This window comes from Medicago truncatula, chromosome 8, assembly GCF_003473485.1.
Source record: "Medicago truncatula cultivar Jemalong A17 chromosome 8, MtrunA17r5.0-ANR, whole genome shotgun sequence".
Lineage (NCBI taxonomy): Eukaryota > Viridiplantae > Streptophyta > Magnoliopsida > Fabales > Fabaceae > Medicago > Medicago truncatula.
Genome location: NC_053049.1, coordinates 21892999 through 21918338, shown reverse-complemented (window position 1 = coordinate 21918338; position 25340 = coordinate 21892999).

Genomic DNA, 25340 nt, shown 5'->3' with positions numbered 1-25340 from the left:
CATCATATACACTCAATAATAATTCTTCTTAACATCCCCTTAGTGCTCATGAATAGAAGACAACTTATCAACTTAACATAACCCTCATCAAGTACATTTAACAACTCATAGGTAACATCATGTAATATCATAACAACCTCACATTCAACCCTATAAAAAATCATCATAACCTCGTCATACTCATCAACATAAACAATGTAAGAGTACACCACCTCTTATAAACAACAACAAAGTAAGAGTACACCACCTCTTATAAAAACGATAAAGTAAGAGTACACCTCCTCTTATAAAAACGACAAGTAAGAGTACACCACCTCTTATAAAAACGATAAAGTAAGAGTACACCACCTCTTATAAAAACGACAAGTAAGAGTACACCACCTCTTATAAAGCCGACAAAGTAAGAGTACACCACCTCTTATAAAAACATCTAACATAAACAATCACCAACAACGGATACAACTACGACTTCAACAACAACACCAACGATGATGACAACATCGACAATTTGCATAACTTACTTATGACTTATTCGGCAACTTACAACCCAACAACGCTTACAATTTAGACCAACATTTACATCTTAATTAAGATCCAACAACAACACTAGTAGCACATAGACATCCCAAAAGATGACAATACCAAATGATAATCAACACTACTTAAACATCATACATAATCCACATAATGCATTGGCAAATTTACCATAATATTAACACCCTCAACCATCTTATATCAGACTCACTGAACATCAACAATATTTTAATAATTCTTTATCTTAACCCAAGGATCATCTCATAGTATCTCGTGCGACAAAGATCGCAAAAACCCTAAACAATGTTGTCTGACACTCAAAGGCTCGCGAGGCGAGCGCCTCTACTCGCTATGGCGAGTTCACAAAAGTTGGCTGTTCGCTTTGGCGAACCAGCTACTCGCCTTGGCGAATAAAATCAGGGTGCTCTCGGGAACTTCACCTTTTTCACACAAAAAATCTCATTTTTAACTTCTCCATAATGAATTTCATTCTAAAAACTGCCTAATCATTCTTATACACATTCCGGCACTCAAAACCATCTAAGACTTGACCAACAACGTTAATTCACAAAATCATGATGACCTCACTGGTCAACTCGCTATGGCGAGTGTCTTGCTCGCAGTGGCGAGCAACATCTGGGTTCACTCGCGAGGCGAGGCTTGTTGCTCGCGAGGGCGAGCGATGAATCTCAGCTCGGGCAGAAACGCAGATTTTCATAAAAATCACCCAATCCCATAGTTCTATCCTTAAAACTGATTCAAATCATCATCCTATGCATTATCTAAGGTATGTACACAGTTTCTACATTAATTCAACACGTTTTCAACATCTAATCACCAAATTATCACTTTTAACCCTAATTCTCAAATTCTCAAATCAAGAACAACTTACATGATAAATCCAATTTCAGAATTATAGACTTAAGATCACTGAATGATAGTCCCACCTTTACCTTAGATTGATGAACAAAGCTCTACACGATCTTCTCTTGGATACTCTTGGCTCCCTCTTGGTTTTTCTCCCAAAAGCTGCTTCCACGTGAAAATGTTTTTCTGACTAATTCTCCCTTTCTAGTTTCCTTTCTAAACCTAATCCAACTTTTTCTATTCCCACTTAATCCCCCTCAATTCTCCTTATTTCTAAATCAGCCCCTTGAACTCCAAATATTCTAAATTCCCACTTATTCTATTAAATAGTAACATAACTCATTTAATAAAATATAACACACCACATAATAATATAAAATCATATATAAAAAGACTTTCAATCGACCAATAATAATTAAATAAAATTCGGGCGATACAACTCTCCCCAACTTAAGAATTTTCGTCCTCAAAAATATACCTCTAATCAAGCGATCCTTCGTGCATCGTCTGCGTACCAGTCCAAGTGTAACACCCCGTTTTTCCAACGCGAAAATTTCATTTATTTAATCAGAGTAATTCACCTAAACGGAATGTCACATTCTTTTCTTAAAATCATAAACTGTATAAATAACTATTTATCCTTTAAAATTCAATAACTAAAAAATCTTTAATACTTCGCAGCGGAAATTATTCAATAATCAAAACAGTCTTTGGCACTAAAGCCTCTTTACAGTTATGTCATAAAAATACATTCTAAAAACATAGTCATAACTCTTCAGAAACAATACGTAAGGAATAGAAAGCAATAACAAATTCCCATCCCGTTACGTATCAGAGCACCTAAAGACACTTGAGCCATCACTCCTACTAATCATTAATACCTGCAAGTTACTCATACGAAGAGCAACATTTTCAAGCTGAAGGGGTGAGATTTCACAAAACAATAATATCAAGCATATAATTCAATAATTATATTTAACAACACAAATAACTTCATCTATTAGTAATAATAATTCTTCATGTAATAATTCTTAATAACTCAACCAACTTCTAATTATCATTTAACACATATTAACCAAATCGTAACAAACATAGATCATCACATCATAGTCATAGTTCATATATAGCATAACAACATCATTAATTCATAATAATAATTATTCATCAAACATCTCATTATCAATTCATTAATAAAAGACAACTTATCAATATAACATAAACATCATCAAGTACACTTAACAACTCATAGATATCATCATGTAATCATCATCACTAATAACTTTAAAACAACACAATATAATCATCTCTTATTAATAGTAATAATTATCTACATCATAACATAAACATCTTCTTATAATAATATAACAACAACGTAACATGATATTCACTTAATAATAATAATAATTATATATACATCATCTCGTCATAATATAATAATATAACAACAACATAGCATGATATTCACTTAATAATAATAATAATTATATATACATCATCTCTTCATAATATAATAATATAACAACAACATAGCATGATATTCACTTAATAATAATAATAATTATATATACATCATCTCTTCATAATATAATAATATAACAACAACATAGCATGATATTCACTTAATAATAATAATAATTATATATACATCATCTCTTCATAATATAATAATATAACAACAACATATTCATCTTCTTGTATTAATATAACAACAACGTATTAATATAACAACAACGTATTCATCATCTTATGAAAATATAATCAACACATACTAACACCAAAATCAACATCATAAATCTTCAACATAAACATCTTAAACAATATCATCTTAAACATCATAGCATCTTTGATAAACAATTACCAAGTAATCACAACATTCGATCATCATCAATAACATAACATAATATTCACTTAATAATATTAATCATATATAGAACAACATATTCATCACTTAATAGTAACAATTATACACAACATCATAACAACTTAACAATATCATAATCATTATCTTAAACAATGTAGCAACATAACAGTATCATAATCAACATGTTAAACAACATAGCAACATAACAATATCATAATCAATATCTTAAACAACGTAGCAACATAACAATATCATAATCAACATGTTAAACAACATAGCAATATTTTGGTCAACATCATATAATTCACATCGTATAATCTTCATAGGTACTTCTTCAACAACACATGGGTAGAACACAACTCGACAAACTCATGGATGATAATTCATCGACAACTTAACAACTCATGGATGATAATTCATCAACAACGACCTTGACTCGACATATGCGATAATGCAACTTAGACACTTATATGCATGTGGTACCAATCGTCATCATAAGTATTAATATACTTTTATCGTGCGGAGGACAAAGCTCCTAAAACGTGCGGAGGACAAAGCTCCTAATCGTGGTGAGGACAAAACTCAATGAAATGCTATGCATGGACTCTTAACAACAAAACACCGTAATCATCGCAATCAACATATCATCATGCATCCAATAATTTGGAGCTAAACGTCATCATTTCATAATATATATATATAGACATCATGCACTTAGTTAAATAACAGCAGTAGCACAGTCAAATCACACAGCAATAGAGAGATATCAATATATCAATTGCAATTCACAACATAACAATATTAATGTGAAGCATCAACAACTTAAACATCAAACATCTTCCACATAAGGCATATAAATATTTCACATAACCAACAACAGCAACATAGGCGACACATAAACATCTCAGGATATAACAATATCAAATGATAATCAACAACAACTCATGTAACTTAGTTAAATAACAATAGCAGCATAATCAGATTATATCAACAGCTTAATACCAATTCATTTTCAACAACTTCCTGATCATTCAATAATAATTCAAGTAATGCAATCAATCAATAAATCACATTATAAACACTTAGCATTTCAATATAGCTTCACAATTCACAATCATTATCTTTAATAGGTCACACTATGTACCTAAAGTTCATTTCTAACCAATCCAAGCAACTCAAGTCTCACAATGCACTAAAAACACTCAATTCTGGAAGTGCTCGCGGGGCGAGAGCATCTGCTCGCCGTGGCGAGTACAGGCCAACTTTTCAACTAAGGTTGTTCTAGGTTCAATCTCGTTCTAAATCATTCTCTAATCAATAGTAGGCACCTAAAGGTACTTAAAGGCATCTAAGGTTCAACTCAAAAGGTCGAAACACAAAATCTAACATGCTCTCTGCCTTAGCTCGCTATGGCGAGTAAGGTTGCTCGCAATGGCGAGCAATACCAAAACACTCGCGAGGCGAAGGGGAAGGCTCGCGTGGCGAGCGATGAAGATCATCACTCGCGAGGCGAGGATCATAGCTCGCCGTGGCGAGCGATGTGTCTAGGCTCGGACATGATGCACTTTCTACACGAAAATCATCATCTAACAAGGTTCTAAGCCTAATTTCAATTCCAGAATTCATCTAAATCATTATTTAAGGTCTAAGGGCAGTTTCTACATCTTTTTAACAAGTTTCCACCGTTTAATCATCAATTCTATCAATTTGACCTAATTTTCGATTCTTCTTAAACTCATCCTAATTCATGTTAAACTTAACCATTGATTCACATACTTAATAGAATTGCAAAGTTAGTCTCACCCTTACCTTATAATCAGGAAATCGCAGCCCCTCTAGGTCTCTCCCTCTTCTCTTGGCTTTTCTCCCTTTTCTCCAAAAGCAGTCGTACGTACGTTATGTTTTTCTAAACTAGGTCTCTCCTATTTATATAAATCTTTAACCTACTTATTTTTCTCTTAAATCCAAATATTAATATTCTATCCCAATATATATATATATATATATATATATATATATATAATGTTTCTATAACAATAATAAATAACAATTATATCTCTATAACATATATATATATATATATATATATATTTCCATAACAAATCATACATATTTCTATAACAGATTATATATATTTCTACAACAAAGCATACATATTTCTACAATAAATAACATTTATTTCTATAACAAATCACATTTATTTCTGCAACAAATCGTGTATATATTTCTATAACAAATGACATATATACATTCCTAAATCAAATAACTTATATTATATTTTTAAATCAAATAGCATATATATATATATATATATATATATTTCTAAATCAATTAACATATATATTATATTAATAAATATATAACATATATCATAACAAAATATCACTCATCAAAATAAATCATATAAATCACACAAATCATATAAGTATATTCTAAACTCATTTAAAATAATCAAATAATTAGAGAGGGCGTTACAACTCTCCACCCCTTAAAAGAATTTCGTCCTCGAAATTCAAACACACAAGAAATAAACTCAATTATTGTATAACCATACTAAACCATATATAGTTAAATAGAAACATCAACAAAACATGCAAACCACATCAAAGTTAGTCAATCAAACATGATCACATAATAAACATAACTATTAATTAGAAACACAACAACAACTAATCAAATAGCATAAAGATAGTAATATAACTATTACTAAAACTCGACACGACTCTTCTAATTGGCCGGACAGACCGACCAGCTCTGATACCAATTGTAACACCCCGTTTTTCCAACGCGAAAATTTCATTTATTTAATCAGAGTAATTCACCTAAACGGAATGTCACATTCTTTTCTTAAAATCATAAACTGTATAAATAACTATTTATCCTTTAAAATTCAATAACTAAAAAATCTTTAATACTTCGCAGCGGAAATTATTCAATAATCAAAACAGTCTTTGGCACTAAAGACTCTTTACAATTATGTCATAAAAATACATTCTAAAAATATAGTCATAACTCTTCAGAAACAATACGTAAGGAATAGAAAGCAATAACAAATTCCCATCCCGTTACGTATCAGAGCACCTAAAGACACTTGAGCCATCACTCCTACTAATCATTAATACCTGCAAGTTACTCATACGAAGAGCAACATTTTCAAACTGAAGGGGTGAGATTTCACAAAACAATAATATCAAGCATATAATTCAATAATTATATTTAACAACACAAATAACTTCATCTATTAGTAATAATAATTCTTCATGTAATAATTCTTAATAACTCAACCAACTTCTAATTATCATTTAACACATATTAACCAAATCGTAACAAACATAGATCATCACATCATAGTCATAGTTCATATATAGCATAACAACATCATTAATTCATAATAATAATTATTCATCAAACATCTCATTATCAATTCATTAATAAAAGACAACTTATCAATTTAACATAAACATCATCAAGTACACTTAACAACTCATAGATATCATCATGTAATCATCATCACTAATAACTTTAAAACAACACAATATAATCATCTCTTATTAATAGTAATAATTATCTACATCATAACATAAACATCTTCTTATAATAATATAACAACAACGTAACATGATATTCACTTAATAATAATAATAATTATATATACATCATCTCGTCATAATATAATAATATAACAACAACATAGCATGATATTCACTTAATAATAATAATAATTATATATACATCATCTCTTCATAATATAATAATATAACAACAACATAGAATGATATTCACTTAATAATAATAATAATTATATATACATCATCTCTTCATAATATAATAATATAACAACAACATAGCATGATATTCACTTAATAATAATAATAATTATATATACATCATCTCTTCATAATATAATAATATAACAACAACATATTCATCTTCTTGTATTAATATAACAACAAGGTATTCATCATCTTATGAAAATATAATCAACACATACTAACACCAAAATCAACATCATAAATCTTCAACATAAACATCTTAAACAATATCATCTTAAACATCATAGCATCTTTGATAAACAATTACCAAGTAATCACAACATTCGATCATTATCAATAACATAACATAATATTCACTTAATAATATTAATCATATATAGAACAACATATTTATCACTTAATAGTAACAATTATACACAACATCATAACAACTTAACAATATCATAATCATTATCTTAAACAATGTAGCAACATAACAGTATCATAATCAACATGTTAAACAACATAGCAACATAACAATATCATAATCAATATCTTAAACAACGTAGCAACATAACAATATCATAAACAACATGTTAAACAACATAGCAATATTTTGGTCAACATCATATAATTCACATCGTATAATCTTCATAGGTACTTCTTCAACAACACATGGGTAGAACACAACTCGACAAACTCATGGATGATAATTCATCGACAACTTAACAACTCATGGATGATAATTCATCAACAACGACCTTGACTCGACATATGCGATAATGCAACTTAGACACTTATATGCATGTGGTACCAATCGTCATCATAAGTATTAATAAACTTTTATCGTGCGGAGGACAAAGCTCCTAAAACGTGCGGAGGACAAAGCTCCTAATCGTGGTGAGGACAAAGCTCAATGAAATGCTATGCATGGACTCTTAACAACAAAACACCGTAATCATCGCAATCAACATATCATCATGCATCCAATAATTTGGAGCTAAACATCATCATTTCATAATATATATATAGACATCATGCACTTAGTTAAATAACAGCAGTAGCACAGTCAAATCACACAACAATAGAGAGATATCAATATATCAATTGCAATTCACAACATAACAATATTTATGTGAAGCATTAATTAAACATCAAACATCTTCCACATAAGGCATATAAATATTTCACATAACCAACAACAGCAACATAGGCGACACATAAACATCTCAGGATATAACAATATCAAATGATAATCAACAACAACTCATGTAACTTAGTTAAATAACAATAGCAGCATAATCAGATTATATCAACAGCTTAATACCAATTCATTTTCAACAACTTCCTGATCATTCAATAATAATTCAAGTAATGCAATCAATCAATAAATCACATTATAAACACTTAGCATTTCAATATAGCTTCACAATTCACAATCATTATCTTTAATAGGTCACACTATGTACCTAAAGTTCATTTCTAACCAATCCAAGCAACTCAAGTCTCACAATGCACTAAAAACACTCAATTCTGGAAGTGCTCGCGGGGCGAGAGCATCTGCTCGCCGTGGCGAGTACAGGCCAACTTTTCAACTAAGGTTGTTCTAGGTTCAATCTCGTTCTAAATCATTCTCTAATCAATAGTAGGCACCTAAAGGTACTCAAAGGCATCTAAGGTTCAACTCAAAAGGTCGAAACACAAAATCTAACATGCTCTCTGCCTTAGCTCGCTATGGCGAGTAAGGTTGCTCGCAATGGCGAGCAATACCAAAACACTCGCGAGGCGAAGGGGAAGGCTCGCGTGGCGAGCGATGAAGATCATCACTCGCGAGGCGAGGATCATAGCTCGCCGTGGCGAGCGATGAATCTAGGCTCGAACATGATGCACTTTCTACACGAAAATCATCATCTAACAAGGTTCTAAGCCTAATTTCAATTCCAGAATTCATCTAAATCATTATTTAAGGTCTAAGGGCAGTTTCTACATCTTTTTAACAAGTTTCCACCGTTTAATCATCAATTCTATCAATTTGACCTAATTTCCGATTCTTCTTAAACTCATCCTAATTCATGTTAAACTTAACCATTGATTCACATACTTAATAGAATTGCAAAGTTAGTCTCACCCTTACCTTATAATCAGGAAATCGCAGCCCCTCTAGGTCTCTCCCTCTTCTCTTGGCTTTTCTCCCTTTTCTCCAAAAGCTTATGTTTTTCTAAACTAGTTCTCTCCTATTTATATAAATCTTTAACCTACTTATTTTTCTCTTAAATCCAAATATTAATATTCTATCCCAATATATATATATATATATATATATATATATATAAAATGTTTCTATAACAATAATAAATAACAATTATATCTCTATAACATATATATATATATATATATATATATATATATATATATTTCCATAACAAATCATACATATTTCTATAACAGATTATATATATTTCTACAACAAAGCATACATATTTCTACAATAAATAACATTTATTTCTATAACAAATCACATTTATTTCTACAACAAATCGTGTATATATTTCTATAACAAATGACATATATACATTCCTAAATCAAATAACATATATTATATTTTTAAATCAAATAGCATATATATATATATATATATATATATATATATATATATTTCTAAATCAAATAACATATATAATATTTTAATAAATATATAACATATATCATAACAAAATATCACTCATCAAAATAAATCATATAAATCACACAAATCATATAAGTATATTCTAAACTCATTTAAAATAATCAAATAATTAGAGAGGGCGTTACACCAAGCAAAAACCTTCACACCAGTCTGGGCCTTCTTAGGCTTCTGTCATTGCGAACTAATATGGCCTTCTTCCTTGCAGTTATAGCAAACTACAACATCATGATTGCAATCTACCTCAGTATGAGCCTTTTCACCGCAACGAAAACACCGTTTCACTTTACCAGCACAAGTGTTACTCTTGTGACCTTTCTCACCACATCTGTAACAAACTATTTCAACAGGAGTCTCTTCCCTCTTGGGCCTCATCTCGTCATTCAACCGAAGTTCACCTGGGGTACTGTACGGCTTAGAACGATTCTTATCCTTATTCCTCCGCTCACCCCTAGCCTTATAATGGGCTTTGGTATCATCCTCATAAATCCTACAGCTACTCACCAACTCAGAAAAGTTTCTAATCTTCTGATAACCAATGGCTCTCTTGATGTCAGCTCTCAAACGATTCTCGAATTTGATACACTTGGAGAACTCAGGTCTCTCCGCGGTGTAATGTGGATAAAACTTAGCAAGCTCCACAAACCTTGCAGCATACTCCGTTACTGACATATCTCCTTGCTGCAGCTCCAGAAATTCTATTTCTTTCTTACCTCGGACATCCTCCAAAAAGTATCTGAAGGAAAATCGATTTCTACACATGAATCGATTACAAAATAAGCAGCGGAAAAATTTCGATTTTCTTTCCTTGGATCATTACGAACTACACATGAATCAGTGATTCGATTGTTACCTCGAAGTGTGAAACTGAGATTGAAGCTGGAATCTGGATCACGATCACAGCAAAGCAAGCAGCAAGCAGCAAAGCCTCTATCAAGTCCACACGAACAGTGCTCCTCCAAAACTCGGTGCTTGCCAAGGAATTGGAAGTCAGAGAACTAGGGTTTCTTCAGAGCGCGTAACCTTGAACTTTAGCACTAGGGTTCTATTTATAGAACTCCTTGTGTGCTATGCAAGTCAGAAGCCACTATTGGACTTCACTAAGCCCAATAACGAGTTTAGTAGTTTTGCTAACTGATTAGCGTTATTTACTAAACGCACCCCTTATATAAGTCGTACTTATATATTTCTCTTTTGACTGTTCTTTGTGTGTGACCCTTTAGGTTCTAGTCACGTTGGCAATAATATTAAATCTGATATTTAATATTATAAACATTGAGCGGTATCTAGCAACACACCATTGCTATCCAAGTGACAAGAATATCAAGTGATCTGACGAAACCTTTCATGATAATATTCACGTGTACAATTACTCCTTTGTCTCGATACCTTTTATTGATCCCAAGACATAGGTATTGTCACCCTTGTATAGATCAATAATTATATTTCTTGATTCGGAAATATACTGGATAACGAATAAGTCCAATATCTCATATTGACTTAGTTCGGCATGGCCATGCAGTTTTACAATCATATTTCATCAAGAGGCCTAAAGATATATCTCTTGTTAATGAGGAGGGATAAATCCCATCTAGGACACTCATGTCCATTAGCATGATTCATCAAGTACCCATCAACCAACGTTATGATTATCCTTTTACAGACAACGTTAGAATGGCAACAAAGCACTTGAGTCCACATCTAGAGATCATAGTGGTTTCAGGTCTAAGAGCGATATACATTATTATCATTGTGAGAATATCTTATGACAATTTCATAACTTACTATGTAGTATTCTCACGGTGGGTCAATCCAATATAAATATTACTCCTAATATTTATATCTATGTATAGACTTGATATCTCATATCTATGATCCATGAGATGCGGTCATCAGTCTACATACATAATAGTCTCGACGCTTTATTATTATCCTTTATTCATATTAAAGCTTTGACTACGGATACATTTAAGAATAGCGTTCTATAAGATAATGTAATCTCATGATTAAGTCACACTTAATATATTATTACACGAACTATCTATTCTAAGGACTTTATTAACATTATCTAAATATAATAAAGAGTGCCATATATTATTCAATAATAAAAGTCATGATACATAAGATAGGTTTAACATAAACTATTGGCCTCTAGGGCTTACACCAACAGTATCTGCTAAAAAATTCTTTCCTAAATACAGCCCAAGTAACAGGAGCACCATCTTGCTCTAGGACAGGTAGAAGACTAACCCACCAGTCATCAGCTTCCTCAACTAGCATGTGCGTGCCGAACCGCACCTTCTGCACCTCACTACACTGCATCACTCTGAAGATCCTCTCAGTCTCTTTGAGCCACTTCTGAGCTCCATCAGGGTCGTACCTTCCCTTGAATGTTGGTGGATGATTCCTCAAGAAATTCTCCAACATTCTTACTCCATCGTTACCAGCACCAACTTGTGGATGTTGTTCTACAGCTCGAGCTATAGCCTCAAGTGCAGCAGCAATAGCAGCATCATTTCTCCTAGCCATCTCCAAACACTACACCACAAACAACAATTAGAATAACAAAAGACAGTTTAGAGTTGACACTCTCAACACGACTCTACTACTTGGCCGGACGGACCAACCTGCTCTGATACCAATTATCACACCCCGTTACCCAAAGGCAATTAAATATTAAATAATCATCAAAGTAAATCCCAAACGGGCATGTCACACTACTTTCAAAATTTTCTTAAATAGAATATAAAACTATTTAATAAAACATCCTTCATAAAACGACAACAATTTTGCAGCGGAAATATTTTCTCAACATTAAATAACCACAACATCCAACATATTAATTCTTCAATAAAAGTCTTGACATAAAAGCCCAATCAATTAATTCAACAACCAAATAAGGGCTACATCAGCATAATCCAAAAATGTGATACATAAGGAATGAAAAACAATAAGAAATCCAATCCCGTACGTATAAGTGCCTTAGACACTTGAGCCACGACTCTTACTAATCTTCAATTACCTGCAAGTTACCCATACGAAGGGCAACATTTCCAAGCAGAAGGGGTGAGATTTCTCAAACAATAATAATAAGCATATAATTCATCAATTACAGTTAACAACATAGACATCATCATATACACTCAATAATAATTCTTCTTAACATCCCCTTAGTGCTCATGAATAGAAGACAACTTATCAACTTAACATAACCCTCATCAAGTACATTTAACAACTCATAGGTAACATCATGTAATATCATAACAACCTCACATTCAACCCTATAAAAGATCATCATAACCTCGTCATACTCATCAACATAAACAATGTAAGATTACACCACCTCTTATAAACAACAACAAAGTAAGAGTACACCACCTCTTATAAAAACGATAAAGTAAGAGTACACCTCCTCTTATAAAAACGACAAGTAAGAGTACACCACCTCTTATAAAAACGATAAAGTAAGAGTATACAACTACGACTTCAACAACAACACCAGCGATGATAAGAACATCGACAATTTCCATAACTTACATATGACTTATTCGGCAACGTACAACCCAACAATGCTTACAATTTAGACCAACATTTACATCTTAATTAAGATCCAACAGCAACACTAGTAGCACATAGACATCCCAAAATATGACAATACCAAATGATAATCAACACTACTTAAACATCATACATAATCCACATAATGCATTGACGAATTTACCATAATATTAACATCATCAACCATCTTATATCAGACTCACTGAACATCAACAATATTTTAATAAATCTTTATCTTAACCCAAGGATCATCTCATAGCATCTCGTGCGGCAAAGATCGCAAAAACCCTAAACAAGGCTGTCTGACACTCAAAGGCTCGCGAGGCGAGCGCCTCTACTCGCTATGGCGAGTTCACAAAAGGTGGCTGTTCGCTTTGGCGAACCAGCTACTCGCCTTGGCGAATAAAATCAGGGTGCTCTCGGGAACTTCAACTTTTTCACACAAAAATCCCATTTTTAACTTCTCCATAATGAATTTCATTCTAAAAACTGCCTAATCATTCTTATACACATTCCGGCACTCAAAACCATCTAGGACTTGACCAACAACGTTAATTCACAAAATCATGATGACCTCACTGGTCAACTCGCTATGGCGAGTGTCTTGCTCGCGGTGGCGAGCAACATCTGGGTTCACTCGCGAGGCGAGAGAAAACGGCTCGCGAAGCGAGCGATGAAGATAATCCCTCGCAAGGCGAGGCTTGCTGCATGCGAGGGCGAGCGATGAATCTCAGCTCCGGCAGAAACGCAGATTTTCATAAAAATCACCGAATCCCATGGTTATATCCTTAAATTTGATTCAAATCATCATCCTATGCATTATCTAAGGTCTGTACACAATTTTTACATTAATTCAACACGTTTTCATCATCTAATCACCAAATCATCACTTTTAACCCTAATTCTCAAATCAAGAACAACTTACATGTTAAATCCAATTTCAGAATTATAGACTTAAGATCACTGAATGATAGTCCCACCCTTACCTTACATTGATGAACAAAGCTCTACACGATCTTCTCTTGGATACTCTTGGCGCCCTCTTGGTTTTTCTACCAAAAGCTGCTTCCACGTGAAAATGTTTTTCTGACTAATTCTCCCTTTCTAGTTTCCTTTCTAAACCTAATCCAACTTTTTCTATTCCCACTTAATCCCCCTCAATTCTCCTTATTTCTAAATCAGCCCCTTGAACTCCAAATATTCTAAATTCCCACTTATTCTATTAAATAGTAACATAACTCATTTAATAAAATATAACAGACCACATAATAATATAAAATCATATATAAAAAGACTTTAAAACGACCAATAATAATTAAATAAAATTGGGGCGTTACAACTCTCCCCAACTTAAGAATTTTCGTCCTTGAAAATATACCTCTAATCAAGCGATCCTCGTGCATCGTCTGCGTATTTCTCACCACATCTGTAACAAACTATTTCAACAGGAGTCTCTTCCCTCTTGGGCCTTGTTATCTGGATTTTGGGGTGTCAAGTCATTAATTAGGCTTGAACCTTTCAATCTTTGATATTCTCTATTTTTTCTTGGGAAGGGGAAATTTGAGAAAACCCTTTGAAACTCTAAGTTCGGGGGTCGTTTTCGTTACGGGAAGGTGTTAAGCATCCGGAACGACTATAGTATTCTATAGGAACCGTTTTCCTAAGTTTATGACTACGCTTTATTTTTATGCTTATTTATTGAAAAGAAAGTTTATTTAGTTTAAGAATGGAGGGAGGAAAATGTTTGAGATTTTATTTTATTGGACTTGGAGAGGTTTTGACCTCTTGCCTACATACCCTTTTAAGGGATCAAAATTCCATGTAGTTCTCTCTCAAAAAATTGTTTTTGTGTGTTTGATTGATTTTAAGTTTTGCAAATGGTTTTGAAGAAGAGAAGGAGGCCGTAAAGGCATGAGACGAGACAATAGTGAATGGTTGGTTCAATTATTAAAGAAAGAGTGTCTAAGTAGAAATTAAGATTCATTGAAGTTTTGATTAAGAAAATAAAGGAAAATACAATGGAGTGTTGACTCCAAGGTTTATTAGAGAAAAAAAAGTTTGAGTTATGGAGTTATTTCCGGGAAAATGATATTTTTTCTAAGTATTGCGTTTCCTAAACATACATCTAAGCGGTAAACATATAACGTGTGTGCGTGTCGGTGCTTGTGTCGGTGTACATCATTATAGAGAGTCCATTGTCCTTTACACTTTGCCCTAGTTTACATGATATGGTCTTGCAAGAAATTAAAAGGAAACTAAACTACCTAGAACTATTACATGTCCACTTAACATAAGAATGAATAGGAATGAAATGATGAAATGCTATAAAATGGATGAGACATAGAACAAAAATGGTTAGTAAAATGAGGCATGAAAATATGGCAAGGAGAGCAAACAAAGGAATATAGGATAAACGGTAAAATAACGACGATAACCACAATACAAAGAGAAATGCAATAGTTGCGAGGCAAGAAATTAACAAATCATGTCGAAAACAGCGAAACACACACACAAACAGCGACATTCTCATCATGAAATTGCACATCGGACATTCATACCATAGATCAAGATATCACGAACGGAAAAACGAGAAATTGCATGAAATTCAACTAAAGAGAAAAAGTAATCAAGAAAGCAACACATGTATTTTTTATCAATTTTATAACATGTAAAACATCACAAAAAAGTCAAAAATGTATCAAGAAACACATAGAAATTTTTTTAGGAATTTTTACGAGAAAATCAGAACGAACAGTGGTTCAAACAGCAAGAAAACAAGGTGTGAATAGCAAGAAAACAGCAAAAACGCAGCTAAACCAAAGGGAACAGGCCCAAGCCCAAACCTAAAGGGTCCGGACGCACAGGAACCACAGGATTGATCCAAGGGATCAAACCCTAGATCAAACGGCCAGGATTGAAGGGAAATGGACCGGTCTTGGACCGGTCCGGTTCACTGGCCTATACAAGGAGGGGAGCAGCGGTTTATTTCATTTGCTATTGTCCTTTCTCTCTCTAACTTCTCACTTCTCTCATCTCTCTTTGACTTCCTCCGCCGGACTCATGAACGAACGGCCGGGGAAGATGAAGATCTGGCCGGAACCTTCATAGGTCCGCCGGAATCTTCATCTTCTCCGGTGAGATCTCCAGTTTCCGGCAACCTCTAACCTCACCAGAACTTCAAAATTCTTACGTCCTTCTACTCGCCTCTAAACCCTAAACACGAATCTAACACTGATTTTCACAAACAAGGCTTGAAACAACGTAGATCTAGAATTTTCATACAGTTTTGAAAATCATTTTTAGGTTTTTTCAACTTTTTGAATGTAACCGTTCAAACTCCTACAAATCTACATAGCTTCGTCTTTGTTACTGTTCTTGAGAAAGGAAGATGAAGTTTGAGTTTTACCTGAGTTTTTAATCGGAGATTTCACGAGATTCTTCGGAAAAACTTGATTCTTGGCTCTGTTTTGTTGATTTTGCTTGGAAACCGAAAATAAATCGGTGTCTTCACCGGTTCACTTTCTTCATCTTCTTCGCCGGTTTGAAACTCTTTTCCTTTTCTTCTTCTTCTCCCTGTGATCGGTGCTTGAGTTTCTCACCTCCGGTGAGGAATTCGCGCCTGGAATTGCAGAGACTTCAGTTCAGTGATGAAGATTCATCCATGAATCTCTGAGAACTGATGCGATTTCGGTGAATTTGTTGATGAAATTTGGTTCTGAAAGTTAGGGTTTGTGAATTGTTCTTGGTGGATTTTCTGTTTTGATCCTAACTGCCAAGAGAGAGAAGTTTTTCACGTGTTTGTGATGTGGCACTGGTTGAATGGGTCACTGTGTGGATTTCTCTGACACTGTGCACTATTTATAAGCTGCCACTTGTACTTGAGATCCAATGAAATGGTGACACCTGGACATGTATGAAAAATGGCTCGGCCTTGGACTTGTTGTGACCTAAGGACCTTTCTGCAAAAAATGTAAAATTGAGGACTAAACTGCAATTAATAATAATGGACTAAAATGCAAATTTAAAAAGCTTTGGACTAAAGTGCAATTCTGGAAACTTGCTTGAGGGATCATAATGCAATTAAAAATAAAATTGAATTAAAATTGGTAAATTGAAAGAAAAAAAAAAGTAAAGTGAAACCTAAAATAAAACCAACAAAGGACTAAAACGAACCAATTACAACAATGAGGTATTTTAAAATACCTCTCTGTCGAATTTTGGATGGGAAAAGACTAAAATGCCCCTAGGGACTAAGCTGACTCAAACTGACTCAGACACAATTTTGAAATGGTTTTTAAACAAAGACTCAACGATGATTCGTAAAACAAGCCGAAAAGACTCAGAGACAAACACAGGGACTAAAATGGGTTCCACTGCAGGAAATGACCAAAATACCCCTTTTGTATGATTTTTGAAATAACATGCAGGAAAAGCAATGCAATGATTCAGAGAGTTTTCAAATGACTTGTAATGTAAGAAAGACACTTTGGGATGATCCTATGCAAGAAAAACACAAGCAAAACCATGATTTGAAAATACCTTGAGACAGAGACAGTAAAATATGCAGATGAAAATAAAGTGAAGATTCAAAGTAAAACAACAGTAAATTGACAATTATCAGTGGTAGAAAAGAAATTTGAACGAGTATTTTTAGGTCCAAAATCAGGGTATAACAGCTGCCCCTATTTAAGTTTCTTTGTCCCGAGGGTCAAGAGACGGAGTCCTTGGCTTGACGGGACGAAGATACTTAAATACTAACATTTGCACTGTGTTTGGACGTAAAAATACGCTCGTACACTTTCGAATATCATGAATGCCATGCAACATTTGGATTATGAATGCAAGACAAACGAGAGTTGGATTTAAAGTATGTCGTATCCATTGCGGGATTGGTAGACATTGGCAGGATAGCAGATGACAGGGTAGACAGGTCACAAAAAACAAACTGACAGGTACAAGCTGCTCTTGGATTGAGCTGGGCACTCGATCAGGAATAAAGGCAGACAGACAGGTGCGAGTCGTTCTTGGATGCGAACTAGTTACTCGACTGGGGACATATCTCCTTGCTTCAGCTCCAGAAAGACTACACCAAGCTACCTATGGTTTAGTAAGACTTAGCTTACAAACCAAGCTACCTATGATTTTGGTCAATATCTTAACATTATCAACACTCAGCATATTACTTCATCTTCTTCGTTTTTTTAATGGAGATATGATGTCCCTATCTATTTTGTCATCATTTGAGAAATATTCAAGAGTAACATCAACAAGATAATCATTTTTGTGGATCTAGGTAAGTGTCGGCTTGGGTCGTGTGTTGTTTTTGGATTTGCATAATAATAGCACGGAAAAGAGGACAATGATAGATTGGGAGTTAGAGAGCCTTTGGGTTTGAAGCGAGAAATGGATCTGAGTTTTTTAACTAGAGAATTAGGGATGGAAGATCATTGTAATGGAGGAAGAAATTATTTAGAGATTTATTGATAATTTAAGATCAATGGATGTGAGTTTTTCTTTCTTTCTTTTTCTTCTAATTTTGTTTAATTTTATGAAGAACACGAAGAGATGAGGAAGAAGATGAATGGATTTTATCAGATGTTAGTGGTTCACAGTAAAGTACAATAGACTCAACTTGATTCAATGGTCTTGTTTTAAAGAAAAAATCAAATGGTTAAAATTAAAAAATTTAGTAAGGCATATGGTGGACCACCTTTAAACATGGTTCACCTAAGACATTTGATGTTAAAAACTAACGGAGAGGACCAAAAGAGATAACGGAAGAAGACATAAGGGATCAATTTGAGACGTTTTTTAATTAGGAGATTAAAATGAAAGTCAAAAATAAATTAAGGGACCAAATGATGTATTAAGCCACATTATTTTAGTCAATTTACTTGTTCATTTGATCTATAATCATCATACTTTGACTATCAGACTAATCAAATTAAATTTAGTAAGACTTAGCTTACAAACCAAGCTATCTATGGTTTTGGTCAAAGTGTGACTTTTCATCTTCAAGGATGAAAACTCGATATAAACATTATTTGAGTCAATTTATTTGTTCATTTGATCTATAATCATCATACTTTGATTATCATACTAATCAAATTAAATTTAGTAAGACTTAGCTTACAAACCAAGCTACCTATGGTTTTGGTCAAAGTGTGAATTTTCATTTTCAAGGATGAAAACTCGATATAAACATTATTTGAGTCAATTTACTTGTTCATTTGATCTATAATCATCACAGTTTGACTATCATACTAATCAAATTAAATTTAGTAAGACTTAGCTTACAAACATTATTTCAGTTAATTTACTTGTTCATTTGATCTATAATCATCATACTTTGACTATCATACTAATCAAATTTAATTTAGTAAGACTTGGCTTACAAACCAAGTTACCTATGGTTTTGGTCAAAGTTTGACTTTTCATCTTCAAGGATGAAAACTCAATATAAGCATTATTTCAGTCAATTTACTTGTTCATTTGATATATAATCATCATACTTTGACTATAATACTAATCAAATTAAATTTAGTAAGACTTAGCTTAGAAACCAAGCTACCTATGGTTTTGGTCAAAGTGTGACTTTTCATCTTCCAGAATGAAAACTCGATATAAACATTTTTTCAGTCAATTAAGTTGTTCATTTGATCGATAATCATCATACTTTGACTATCATACTAATCAAATTAAATTTAGTAAGACTTAGCTTAGAAACCAAGCTACCTATGGTTTTGGTCAAAGTGTGACTTTTCATCTTCAAGAATGAAAACTCGATATAAACATTGTTTCAGTCAATTAATTTGTTCATTTGATCGATAATCATCATACTTTGACTATCATACTAATCAAATTAAATTTAGTAAGACTTAGCTTACAAACCAAGCTACCTATGGTTTTGGTCAAAGTGTGACTTTTCATCTTCCAGGATGAAAACTCGATATAAACATGGAAATAATATTTGCACGATCATATGTCTCTATGAAGACGACTTGCTCATATTTGGATTAGAGATTCATGTTATGAATTATGTGAAATCATTGTTTATCAACAACATTTATACGAAAGACCTTGAAAAAGTTTAAGTAATTCTTGGTTTCAAGATTACTAGATCAAAAAAGAGAACTTTTTCGATGAATCTCACAAGGTTTAGAATAGCTTAAGGAAATGTAATTATTTGACTATAAACTTGCTAGCACACTTTATGATCTAAGTGTAAAACTTTTCAAGAACACTTGAGATGGTGTTAGACAAATAGAATATGCGAGCATCAATGGTAGCCTCTAGGTATGTCATTGTATGTATTAGACTCAACGTTGGCCACGTCGTGAGACTTTTGTTCAAGTTTACTATTAGACGGATGAGAAGCATTGTCATGCTATTGAAAGATCATAAGGAACGAACACATAAAGTATGTAGAGCTAGCTACTCTCAAAAGGAACGGTTAAAGTATATCATGTACGTACTGATAAAGAATTAGTCAATCCTTTGACGAAAGGAATTACTAGAAAGAAAGTCCTAAAACACATCGAATAGGATGAGACTAATGCTTATAGATTACTAAGTGATGGAAACCCGACCTACATGACTGGAGATCCCAAGACTTAGGTTCAATGGGTAATAACAAGTCATGAAGTGATAGAACATGCTATGATAAGGATTAAGAATGCATGATCCTGCAATGAAAGAAGGATGAGGTAATAGAAACTCGTAATGAGATCTATACTCTATATTGAGTGGGGTACCTAGTTACAGGAGTATCCTTGATAGACTCACCTATACGAATGTGGAACTGAGGCCGGTCCTATGGAATTTCGAGGCAGAATTCCTAGAGCGTTCGTTAAAACTGGGATAGACGTGTAGGGCCATAAACGCACGGGCTTATAGAATACACTTTAAGGAAAAGGTTTGTGTGCGGGTTCTATGTCTGAGATAGAGTTCAATGTTGTAGGCAACTCTTGACAAGTCAGAGTATTATCCGCTATGCAAAGGTTCAACTTGTCTACAACACCTTTGTTTATTAGCAACCTTATGGAAACGTCTTTGACGTTATTACTGAAATCATATTTTAAATTCAATTGGAGGATTGTTGGAACATATGTTGAAATTGAGTAATTGACTAAACACAAATTCCCACAATGGGTAGAATTAATGTAGTGTGAATTGAAAAAAGTGGAAGTCTCACATCAAATGGATCACACATTAGTAGGTGTTTTTCCATGTATTACACATTGAAAGATCACTGCAAAATACACTACCAAATTCTTCTTCATTAGGCCATGAAATAGCTCATATTCATTGTCAATGCTGCCACACTTTGCATTCAAGTCAAGTAGTGCAATGGTCAAATTATCAATTTATCATCCAACACTATTCCATACAGTTATGTGTGAATCAATCGAACGACAATGTGCTAGACCCCCTAGCTGTAAACATGCTGATGTAACAAACTATCAATTAACAATGTTGTCTGGTTGTCTAAATGCAAAAAGATGTAGTTTTACAGTTTTTGACAATTTACATATAATCTAAGAAATTAAGGAGTTACTACATTTGTGGTTTAACAAATTAAAGGGTTCCATTTTCATCCATTATTAGTTTATGACACTGCCAAGCCAAATTAGACCACACCAATTAGGCCTCATCAGAACAAGCAATATAAGAAAAACAAAACCTACAACAAGCAAGCTACTGCTAATACTGTCTGCAACAAAACAACGACAACACCACCACCTATGTTACCAATTAGGAAACCACCAACCAGCGACCAATATTCACTTTCTAGCCTTGCAGCACATCAATCATGATTGTAAATTTAGAAGTGATCATGATAAAAGTCCTACGTTTAGTACAGTGGCGGAGCTAGGAATTTTATAGAGCTTGGGCAAAAAGTTTATCGCAAATTCATATGTGACATAATATATATAAATAGTCATAAATCGAAATAAAAGAGGTTCTTCATTTTTTCAACAAAAGTACAATTTTAAATAAGAAAGATGAAATATAACCTGCCAATAGCGTGCTAAATAAAATTAGGAGGTAAATTCCCTTTCCGCGACCTCTTTTGAGTTAATGTTCGAATAATATCAACATCATCAAGTGACTCGAATATCTCCTGCTCGGTGTAACATATCATCAAGTCATTCAACCACATATTGTTGATCTTGTTGCGTAATTTAGTCTTGATAATCTTCATTGGTGAAAAAGCTCTTTCAACGGAAGTTGTCGACACTGGCAATATCAAAGCCAACTCAATGATTTTGTAGACCAATGGAAATACCAAATGTTTCTTAGTTTGAACCATCTTCATAGCCAAACTTTGAACATCTTCACAAGAAGAAAAGGAAGCATGCATTTTCACTTGAAGTACAAAAGTGTCAAGTTGCTCCCTTATTGTTCAACAGTCATCATCAGAAAAGTCTGCATGATAAATATCAGCAAGACGAGCAAGCTTATCAACATCGAACTTGGAGGAAGAGTTTTTGGAATCAAGACATGAGAAGCAATCAAGTACAATGTTACTTCCCGGTAAGATAACTTTCGCTAGAGCCGTTCAAAGCCATAGCCCCCAGATCTGTCTGTTGTAGGCAAGGCAATTAGATCTGTAGCGGGATCTTCCCCTCCCTTCAAGAACTGGGAACCAGGTTGTAAAGCTCATTCCCGGTCTTGCAACTTGGTTTACAGCCGACAAAGAAAAAAGAGTCCAATATCTTTCTGGTAAACAACCACATACATTCGTTCGTTACATTACAACAAGTCTTTGCTAAAAGAAAGCAAAGCGGATCACTTTTACTGTGAATATGAACGAGGAGAAAGCATTCGTTATCTTTATATGGATAGCCAATTCTTATTAAGATATTGTTTGTATTCTTTACCCGGAAAATGGGTTTACTATTTTGAAAGATCGGAACATGGGAATAGATATGGTACCAAAACGGACTACCTATTTCAATTTTTGTGCCAAAAGAAATATAACAACATGAAACATAACAAATAAAGCCATGCATTAAAACACACTACTTTGCGTCGACGGACTACTTATTTTAATCTTCTAGAAAGAGTCGACGGACTCTTCTATTCTAGTTCCCCCCGTTGTTTCCATTTCCCCTGCGGTTGCTTATGGCCCCCTCCACAAGGAGAGATTGCTGTTCTTGAAGGAGGGCCTCTTTCCGGTCTTCAAGAGCTCGGATGCGATCCCGTATCCTTTGCATCACACTTCCTACAACTGAAATTTCTTCGGATCGATATATCGTAGAACCGCAATCCAATTCCGAATGCATTCAAAACAACGCGCTTGCTAGAATCTCGATGAAAAGCCAATGGGCTCTATATAGATCTAGGAAAAATCCCAATCCGATAGTTTACGATATATATTTAACAACAACATTCTAAGCTAAGAAAGGATATTTTTAGATAGCGGTAGTTGTCCGGTCGTACCCAAACAGTAAGATTCCAGAGGAAAATGCACCTAAGATTAAATATTTCGAGCCGGCTTCCGTGGAAAATTCAGACTTTCTTTTTGATGCTGCCATCACATAAAAACATAAACTTTGAGGCTCAATAGCTAAATACATGGCAATTGAATCATGAGCCGAGATCATAAAGAGCATACTGCGAGTAGGAAGTGGAATTCATACAATGAATTCAAAAGCATCAAACCTCTCTTGTTCGGAAGAATCGAAACACATCGAAATGGTACCAAACTTGCGCCGCCGGCGGCGCAGAACGCACTAATCCGCGACTAGCAAGTTTTCCTAAACCAAACTTCATAAATAGAATTGTTACTTTCAAAAAATGCTTGCTGAAAATCAAAGAAAGGAAAGAAGGTCCATTTTCCCACGTAGTTCGTCGGTCAAACCAACGATTCTCTTCTCAAAGTTATAGAGAGATCTTTTTCTAGTTAGACTTCTATCAATGCAATGAAAGAACCATCCCTTCCTATTTCTTTGTCCTGTTGATGAGATAAAACCGCAAGTGCACGGTTCTATCGAAGTAGTAAAAAGAGTATCGTTCCGACAGGGAGTAGTTCAATTCAATTAACCTTTAGAGATGATTAGAAGAGAAAAGAATTATAAGTTGGAGGTTTTCAAGCGTTGAAAGTTAATAATATAAAAAGAGCCTTGGGATCGTTGGTTTCATCTAAATAGCAAGTCCTTCTCAAACCAAAACTATAAGCTTATAATGTTATGTTAGACCTAATTTCTCAAGACAGTTTCTCTTATGTTCCTCTAGCAACCAAGCCTATTTCGCTGACTTGATTACTATTAGATTTTGGTTCCTCTAACAACCAAACCTATTTCGCTGACTTGATTGTTATTAGTTCCCTTGAAGATCGAAACTATATGTCTCAAAGATTGCAAAGCCTATTTCGATGACTTTGCAATCCTTGTCTGAATTCACTTGTTCGAATATCAAAGCTCCACTTTCCTTTTATGAATTGATATTTGGAATAATGGATAAACAATTATCAAACCCTCCACTTTCGTTTCCACAGTTTGATAATGGTTGATCCATGTTAAAGCGGTGAATTCAGATAAGAAATTAGGGTTACATAAGATTAAGGCTTAGAGCTTGGTTTGATTAGGATTATGTCATTTAGACTTATCCAACAATCCCAAGACAAGGAGAAGTCTACTCACTCATGTTCATGGGGAGAAGAGAGAAAGCATAAAGGTAAATGACAAGAAAATAAAGGGAAAAGAAAAGAACTTTAATTAGAAAAGCAATTGTCACTTATTGTATTCTAAGTAAAGATGAATATTTGTGATGGATGGCTACTCTATTTATAGCATTTGTTCGACTTAAAATCTAAGCTATTACATTCGGGCTAAAAATAGAGTAGCTTAAAATCTAAGCAAAAGCAGCAAAAGTTACTCTGGAGGGCCTACCCCCTTCCCCAATCTAGATTCAATGATGCTTTTTAAAGTTTTTTTCTCAAGATAACAATCATCTTCACGTAGGAAGTCGGAGGGCCTACCTCCTTCCCCAATCTAGATTCAATGATGAGATCTTGGAATTAATTTGGCTTTTTATGAACTCCCTTATACTAACTTATACTACTGGCACTTTGAGAATC